Below are 9,322 nucleotides of genomic sequence, written 5' to 3' on the forward strand. Positions count from 1 at the left end.
CTTTGGCATAGTCAATAAAGCAGAAATAGATGTTTTTCTGGAACTCTCTTGCTTTTTCCATGATCCAGCGGATGTTGGCAATTTGATCTCTGGCTCCTTTGCCTTTTCTAAAACCAGCTTGAACATCTGGAAGTTCACGGTTCACATATTGCTGAAGCCTGGCTTGGAGAATTTTGAGCATTACTTTACTAGTGTGTGAGATGAGTGCAATTGTGCGGTAGTTTGAGCAATTTTTGGCATTGCCTTTCTTTGGAATTGGAATGAAACCTGACCTGTTCCAGTCCTGTGGCCACTGCTGAGTTTTCCAAATTTGCTGGCATATTGAGTGCAGCACTTTCACAACGTCATCTTTCAGAATTTGAAATAGCTCAACTGGAATTCCATCACCTCCACTAGCTTTGTTCGTAGTGATGCTTTCTAAGGCCCACTTGACTTCACATTCCAGGATGTCTGATTCTAGGTGACTGATCACACCATCGTGATTATCTGGGTCGTGAAGATCTTGTTTGTACAGTTCTTCTGTGTATTCTTGCCATCTCTTCTTAATATCTTCTGCTTCTGTTAGGTCCATACCATTTCTGTCCTTTATCGAGCCCATCTTTGCATGAAATGTTTCCTTAGTATCTCTGATTTTCTAGAAGAGATCTCTAGTCTTTCCCATTCTGTTGTTTTCCTCTATTTCTTTGCATTGATTGCTGAGGAAGGCTTTCTTATCTCTCCTTGCTATTCTTTGGAACTCTGCATTCAGATGGGAGTATCTTTCCTTTTCTCCTTTCCTTTTCACTTCTCTTCTTTTCACAGCTATTTGTGAGGCCTCCTTAGACAGCCATTTTGCTTTTTTGCATTTCTTTTCCATGGGGATGGTCTTCATCCCTGTCTCCTGTACAATGTCATGAACTTCTCCATCCATAGTTCTTCAGGTACTCTATCAGATCTAGTCCCTTAAATCTATTTCTCACTTCCACTGTATAATCATAAGGGATTTGATTTAGGTCATACCTGAATGGCCTAGTGGTTTTCCCTACTTTCTTCAATTTAAGTCTGTATATAGAGACATAAAAGGTATACCTCTGCCCTCCTCAGACAAGCTTTCTAACAAGTTAAGGAGGTAGATACAATTTTTAGAAACTAAAAGACAATTTAGAGCATCCTCAGTGCCTCCATGGTTTCTCCAGGTATAATCAATCTCTCAACATAGATTATGAAGCCATTTAAGATGTAGCCCCGCCTTGAGCTTCTCAGACATGGTGTCCTCTCAGACCTGTGTGTGTGTGTGTGTGTGTGTGTGTGTGTGTGTGTGTGTGTGCATGCTGCCCCCTTTGCCTGAAATGCCCTGTTTTTGCCTCTGGCCTTAGAGAACCATCCTTAGTGGGGCTGCCTAGTCTGTGAAGCCCTTCCTGATCACCCTTTCTTATCACTCTGTTGCTCACAGTTCCTTAAACTCTCCAAACTCCTTCCCGCCTACCAGACTTTGCGCTTTCCCATCTCTCCCATTCTTATTCCTACTCAGTGCTCAGGTGTCCACCTAAACTTAGCACAGAGAAGCATTGCTTGATGTCCCACAGCATCTAAGTCAGGGTCTCATCTTATTTTCTGCTAGAATCCTGTTTTCTTCCTTCATTACACTTATGGCAGCCTTTAAGTGAGTAATAAATAATAAATTGTGGCTTAATGTGTTTGCCGGCTTCCTTGTGGCAAGAATGGATTATTTACCACTACCTCCTGGTACATAGCACTGTGTCTGGCACACAAATAATTTTTAAGCGAATGAATGAATTTCTCCATGTTACCCTGATCCTCCAAAATACCTTAGAACATTGAAAGAATGTTATCTTCCAGTACTCTGGTGTCTCAGTCACTGTGCAAGTGATTCCTGCCTGGAGCACATCCAGTAAAACTTATAAAAATTTCTGATTTACAGAAGAGTTGCACAATGAGGGTATCAGCCTCCTTGAAGTAATGATTTTCTCTGTGAAATGATGCAGATACCTGGAGGCATGAAGCTTCACTTCCCCATTGAACTGAAAGCATCACATGATTCTTTGAAAATTGCTGTCTATGAATTTCCCAAGGGGAGGCTTTTTAGTAAAGCTCCCTGAAGTCTGGTGAAACATCACTCATCGTCAGGTAGGATCCAACCTGGTCCTATAACACGCTCTCTCCAAAAAGTGTGCTCTGTGTGACGGACACACCTAAACAAGTTCGAGAAGAGGGGCCGGACTAGAAAAGAAGGGACTCAATGCTGTACCAGACAAGGACGCTGAAGGCACGGGAGGAGCTAAATGAGAGCAGAGAGTGTTTGCAGGGTGTCTGATAGCCTCTTATCGCTCAATTCAACTTTGGTTGTGTATCCCAGAGGAAAGGCTCCAGGTGGGGAGAGGTTTGTCTTTATTTAATATGAGGAAAAACTGTTTCACAGAGTTGTGCAGAAGAGAATGGGCTGCCTTAGAAAGGTCTGACATTTTGCACAGAAAGGATGCAAGACCAGAACAATAGAACAATGGAGGTTGAATCTGTAAGAGACATGACGTATCTGAATGAACAATGGGGATGGTATCCAACAGGTGATGAATACTAATGAGCATCGTTGATTGGATCAGGTGTACGCTTAGATATTTAACCTCCACAGCATCCTAAGCTGTGAGATACTCCTTTTACCCTCCACTTCACAGATGAAGAAACTGAGGCACACAAAGCTTAAGCATGGGCCTTAGGTTACCACACCAGGAATGGAATCAGGATTCAAGCCCAGGTTCATCTGACTCCAAAGCCCATGCTCCAAAGACTGCTAAAATCCCCTGCAAATCTAATACTCTGTGACTTTTTTGCATATTGAGATATCAAGAAAAAAATCAATAAACCAGTCTCTAATGTAACTAATGAAGCTGAGTCCTTTGCTTTCTCCCTTCCATTGTCCTCCATTGTAATTCATATGCTTATGAGTACAGAGCATCTAACCGGGTTTCAAGTTTCCTGTGTGTCTCTGTGTGTACGTGTGCATAGATCTGACAGGGCTAGTTCATTTCAAGTAACCGAGTATGTCTTTGGACAGCTCTTGTCAAGATCCAATAGAAGAGCCAATTCCAAAAATATGTTCCTTTAGTGGTTTTTTAGGGTTCTCTGCTCTGCACGGATTGACAATGTGGTAACAAGAGACATTCTGGAGACTGGATTTAATGCAACCATATGCTAGACAGAATGAGAACCCATATTGCAGCAGACCAGCCGGTACATTTCCATGTTAACAGAAGCTTGATTGCAAATTACATTTAGTCTCAACAGCTCAGTTCACTGCACACAGATGCCATGGGGGACTGTAAAGTTAGCGAGATGTGGGGGAGTACGACTAACATTTTTTTTGAAAAAAAAAAAAAAAATCCTTCAGCTGATAGAATGCCAAGGAGCATCAGCGCTGATGCTGAAAAGAAAATGCTGCTATATTTGTTTTGCCAGGAAAGGAAAAATAATCATTGTCGCGAGTTGTTAGTCAAATTATGAATACGAGCTCGGCTGGTAATTGTCTGATAATACAAACAGTGATATTAGGGCTGTCAGAGCTGCATATACGGTTTGACAGCTAACATGTACATGCTCTCTGAATGAGGAGCTGGTTCACTGATTCCAAAAGTTAAGCAGACAGAAGGGCGGGTGATAGAAGAGAGTTTCCCCAGGATCCTGGCTTTACATCCAGGACTGGATCTGGGTCAGCTTCCCAAAGTGTGGCCAGCATCTCCCCCATGCAGAGATGGATTTGCAGGATTATAGAAGAGCACAAAATGAGTCTGGGTTGCAGGTCTGTCTCTTACTTTCTGTGCAACCCCGGGTAAGTCATTTAACCTCTCTGGGTATAGGTTTTCCCACACCTAAAATGGGGCTGATAATACTCCAACAGGTCCTCTTCCCAAGGATATGGTGAAGCTTGTATGTGAGCATACAGTAAACACATGCTGCTCTATAAATGTTGGGGCTATAAGTTGCCTACTTGGCTGGGTTTCTTTTTGTTCCCATTTTAAGAGTCGAGCTGAAATGATTTCTTGTCCATTGTCTCATGGCTGGAGCAGAGTTTTTTGTCTAGGCATGAGCAGTTTTCAGTTAGAATCATTCATCTGCTTTCTTTGAAGAGTCTAGACACCCTGCACCTCTCACCTAGAACCTATCATTGACTCTTTTATAACATTCATTTCCCATCAGGAAACTAGAAAGCTTTCACCAAATTCCATCAAGGATGCAGGATGCCTTTATTCTCTTCACCCTCCTGTTTTCCAGGTTCCAAGCTGCAGTAGAGACTATTCTGCTCAATAATACATGTTCTCCCCTGAGCCACTAATTCCCAGAACCCTGTTGCAGCTAAGAGTGGCCATGGGCTAGGTTCTGGCCATAGGAACATGAACAGGAGTGAAGTCTATGGCTTCCTAGCCTTACCTTTAATCTTCTTGCCTCATTCTCTTTCTCCATCCACTAGCTGAGTGGCAAACACTCAAGAACCTGCAGAAGGACAGATGGAAGTGAATTGGGCCCCTGAATGACTGCCTGGAGCATAAGTCCCTGCCAATCTAGTCTAGGCTCTGAAGTGAGCGAGAAAATCTGCTCTCTTCATCCACTGAGGTTCATGGGTTGGTTGTTAAAATAGCTAGCCTGTCTTAAAACCCAAGTGGTCATCTATTTTATCTCACTATACAAAATGTGCTGTTACCAGAAACACAGTGAACATCTCATCAAATACATCCTGAACACTCCATGCCCTTCCATGCCTCCAAGCCTTTGCTTATATGCGATGTTTTCCACTGCTTCCCTCATGCCCCTCAACCCCACCTGTATGCTTTTCTACTGAGCAAGCTCTCACTTCTAGGGTTCAGCTCTGAAGAACCCACTCATATGGAGTTAACTGCTTGCTTTCTTTGGATTTTCACAAAATTTGTATATGCCCCTTGTTGGATTACGGGGCTTCCCCAGTGTCTCAGATGATAAAGAATCTGCCTGCAATTCAGGAGACCTGGGTTCAGTCCCTGGGGCAAGAAGATCCCCTGGAGAAGGGAATGGCTACCCACTTCAGTATTCCTGCCTAGAGAATATCATGGACAGAAGAGCCTGATGGGCTATAGTCTGTGGAGTCACAAAAGATTTGGACATGATTGAGCAACTAACACTGGTTGGCTTGTAGTGGTATTATGCTTGACATATATCTCCCTCCTCTTAAGGCAGAGAATCTGTCTCATCAAACTCTTGATGAATGCATCTTTCCTCTTTTACTTCTATTTTCTTTCTTCCACTACCTGTGGGATTAGGTGCCCTGGAGCTGTGTCTTCAGCTTAAAGATGAAGGGGCACAGAGGCAAATGTAAGCACCTCTTAACTTAATGAGCTCTCCTCCTACAACTCAGGAAAAGAAAGATCACATCTTCCTTTCTACACATCCACCTTCCAAGGCCTGTACTTGATACCTAAAGAGATTTAAGGAGGAGGATCCTGGCCTGAGAAAAAGTCCATAGAGCATGTGGTGGGTATGAAGGATGCCCCTATGAATGGAGGCCTCCTCCCTCTCCCTGATCATCCTGCCCCCCTCACCTTGCCACCCCACTGGGATCTCTACCGATGATCCTTCAAAAAGCAATAGGCAGTTATGGCCGCTTCATGTCTGAGTCCAGCGCAGCCTGTCAATCAGGGCTGCTTGGAAGATACAAATGTAGAGTTCTGTTCACAGCAGGGTGAGATGCTCACATCAAACACCGCTTTGTACCACTTAAGAACGCCCTGCTGAGTTCCAGCTCTAAGGGAACAAGCTTGTCTTGTTTTTGTTTTTCCAGTGACTGTTGCTCTTGTTCCTTGTTTTGGTTTGGAATCTGTTTCCCTCCTACCACTTCGGAGTTTTCTGAGACTGGTTTATTTTCTTACCTTCTTCTATTTGTTACTTTGGGTTTTTATATATGTCGCTCTCACAGCCATCCACATAGGCAATAGCTATTTATTTTTAGTTAACTCCTAAAGAGTGCTAGGCAATTCTCCATCAGCAGTGAGGCAAAAGGATGACAAAATTAGGGTCCTGGTTTGAGAATGAGCAACCCAGCTGAGTCCCAGCTCTAGCACCTGGGACTAATCACTTCAGCTTAGTCTCTTGATCTCTAAAATAGGAATAAAAGTATGAATGTAGTTCCTCTAGACTGTAAGCTCGATCAGAGCAGGGATCATATCAATTTTGTTCAAAATTGAACATATTCAGTGCTTGGTACGTTGTAGGTCCTCCATAAAGATTGTTCAGTGACTGGCTGTTGCAGAGACCAAATAAGGTAATACACATTAAAAAAAAAAAAAAAAACTATAAATCCTATAGTGCTACACACAGGAAAGTGTCAGTATTGCACAGATGGGGAGTGCATGGACTGTCCTCAAACTGAGAGCTACTTAGCTATTTTAAGATATTGACAGATACTTTAGTTAATGTGTTTCAAATATGCATAATATCCTTGGAGTGGCCCAGGGATGCAATTCAAATAGGAGACAAGGCAGAGAGGTAATTTCTGAATCTCTTAACAGAGATGAAGAAAAGGCAGGCTGTGTAATGTTCCTAAGAGAAGACTGTAATGTTCCTAAGCAGAAGAATTACACATCAGAGGGGAACCTTATGCTCACTTGTTCTAGCAAAATAGGTTTTATTGGCTGGCCAAGGTCATTGGAATCTAGAGTTGGAGAAGAATTCTCTCAAAGGCACATTATTGCTTACTGTGTTTTATATTTATTTATAACCCCACCAAATCTGAAAAATGACTTATGGCAGAACTTGTCCAAACAGATAATCCCGGCTGACATTTGAGTTGGTCCCATCTCTCATCTCATAGACAGGGGAACAAAGAAACTGATGTGTCCAAGGTAACTCAGCTGGGTGACAGTCACTGCTAACTGCATTGCTCAGTAAATATGAGGGTTGATACTGAAGCTTCGAAAATCTTCCCTAATATCCACTCTCCAGGAGTGACTCTGCTCTTCCTGATCTCTTTCATACAGATCTGGTACTGTAATATACTCATCACATCGCCCCTTCTCAATGCTTCCCTGTCCCAGCATAACCCACATGGGTTGTCCTCTATACCAGGTAGCAGTGGGGGAGGTAAGGAGGCTGGAGATACTGTCGAAGAACTGCAAGCTTGTGTACTGCATGAAGTTCACTAAGCCTCCACCATAATATACTCAGTCAATACTGAAGGAAGTGAAAGAGAACAGAATCACCACTCCAGACTTGGGACAGAGAAATAAATAAAATATAGTCTCCAGCCCTTAAGGAGCTTAGAATTTATTGGCAGATACACACAAACGCACACAACTAGAATGTAATTTCAACATTATAAGAGACTCAAGTACACAGTCCTCTGAGAGCTCAGGCATTATGCTGGGATGTGGGATCAAAGAAGACTTCAGAGAATAGGAGATATTTGAACTGGGCTGTGAAACATACGTAGGATTTCCCCAGATGGCCAGTCAGGGAGAAGGGTGCTCTAAGGAAAGGAAATAACAAGTTCAGTGACCAAGAGGGGTGGACACATGTGACAATGATAGGGGGCTACAGTTCATCTGGGATGACTATCTAGTATCTTCCTGGAGATGCTCTGGGTAAAAAAATATTCTATGGCAAATAATTATGGGATATGCATCCTTTATTCCTATTTAGAAATTTAAAATGTGTATTTGTCTATCAAAGGCTCTGAGAAATAAATTAGGAGGCTACATAGCCAGTCCAGAGAAATACTGTGGAAGGCCTGAAGAGGGACTGTGGCAGTGCGTACAAAAAGGCATGCATGTGAGAGCGATTTCAGAGGACAAAGATCTAAGATGTACCAAATGCAAAAGAGGAATGGATTTAAGAGGATCTGGTTTTAGCTTGTTGGACTGAATAGATGGTAGCACAATTTGAGAAATTTTTGAGGAAAATAACACAGACCTTGTTTCAGTCCTGTTGAATGTGAGCTGACTATGGGGCAATCACATGAAGATGTTAGCAGATAGCTGACAAGTCAGGTCTAGGTTCCAGAGGTGATTCTGAAGTTCAAGAAGATGCTGGACAACATTATAACCTTTATGGAAAAGATCAAGCACTGGACAGGGCATTGGATTGGATAAGATCCAAGATCCCTTTTGGCCCCAAGCTAGTATGACATTATGGCCAGAGGGCCCTGCTGACGAGTATAGACAGTCCAGTCTCTGCCTAATGATCAAGTCCAAGAGCATAATCTCTTGCAGCTGGTCATGGAAGTAATGACTGCAGAGGAGTTTGACATCGGCACACATTTCAATGAACAGAACTGGTTTTAAAAGAAATGTCTTTCACTAGTAAAAGTCTGTAATGACCCTGTAAAATGGCTCCGTTTCTTTGATCCTGGCCTCACTGGGGAGAAACAATGGAAATACAGGATATGCAAGAAACATCATGGAAGCAGTGTGTTCCTTGCAAACTCACTTTATTGACCTTTCCTAGTATCCATGCAGCCTGGGAGAGTGGAGACAGCCCTGGGCTGAAAATCAGGTAGCCGAGGTCCTGACTGTTTCATTAAATCACTTTATGTCCTTTGGAAAATTACCTACCTGCTATGTATCTCAATGGGCTTCCCAGGTGGCTCAGTGGTAAAGAATCTGCCTGCCAATGCAGAAGCCATCAGGAGATGAGAGTTTGATAGCTGGGTCAGGAAAATCCCCTGGAGGAGGAAATGGCAACCCATTCCAGTATTCTTGCTGGGATAATCCCATGGACAGAGGAGTCTGGAGAGCAAAGAGTTAGAAGCGACTGAGTGAGCACACGTGCAAATGTTTCTATGCCTCAACTTAACAAATCTGTAAAATACATTAAAATAACATTATACGCAATGTTTATTCCTAAGTTTGTCAGAAAGGTTCAGTGAGATAGGTTTGTTTTGGGGTTTTTGTCTATTTAAAAGGATAAATTTTTAAAATTTTTATTTGAGTACAATGTTGTATCAGTTTCTGCTATACAGCAAAGTGAATCAGTTATACATATACATATATCCCCTTTCATTGTTTTTTAATTTCTTTTTAACTGGAGCATAATTGCTTTACAGTGCTGTGTTAGTTTCTGCTATGCAACAACTTATAGCTCCTCAGCTATAAATATACATATATCCCCTTGAGATGGGTTTATTTTGTGAAAGATAATATTAGCAATGGAGACCACCTGTTCTAAATATACATCTTAAACTATCGGAGTCTCAAATGGCCCTGGACACTGAATCACAGGATAGACTCACTTTGCAGATGGGAAACCAAGTCCCAGGGAGGACAGGTGACTTAACCAAGATCAGACAATAGGAAGCTAAGCAGTG

At 42.4% G+C, this 9,322-nt stretch overlaps 1 protein-coding gene across 1 annotated transcript in view; it reads right to left on the reverse strand.

The window, feature by feature from the left end:
* The window catches only part of TPRG1 (tumor protein p63 regulated 1), a 201,750-nt gene extending 193,010 nt beyond the window's left edge, over positions 1-8,740 (reverse strand). The window contains exon 1 of the mRNA XM_059886607.1: positions 8,571-8,740. The gene's annotated coding sequence lies outside the window, so the exon portion shown is untranslated. The remainder of the gene's footprint in view (positions 1-8,570) is intronic.
* Positions 8,741-9,322: the final 582 nt, after the last annotated feature.

This window comes from Bos taurus, chromosome 1 (genome assembly GCF_002263795.3).
Source record: "Bos taurus isolate L1 Dominette 01449 registration number 42190680 breed Hereford chromosome 1, ARS-UCD2.0, whole genome shotgun sequence".
Lineage (NCBI taxonomy): Eukaryota > Metazoa > Chordata > Mammalia > Artiodactyla > Bovidae > Bos > Bos taurus.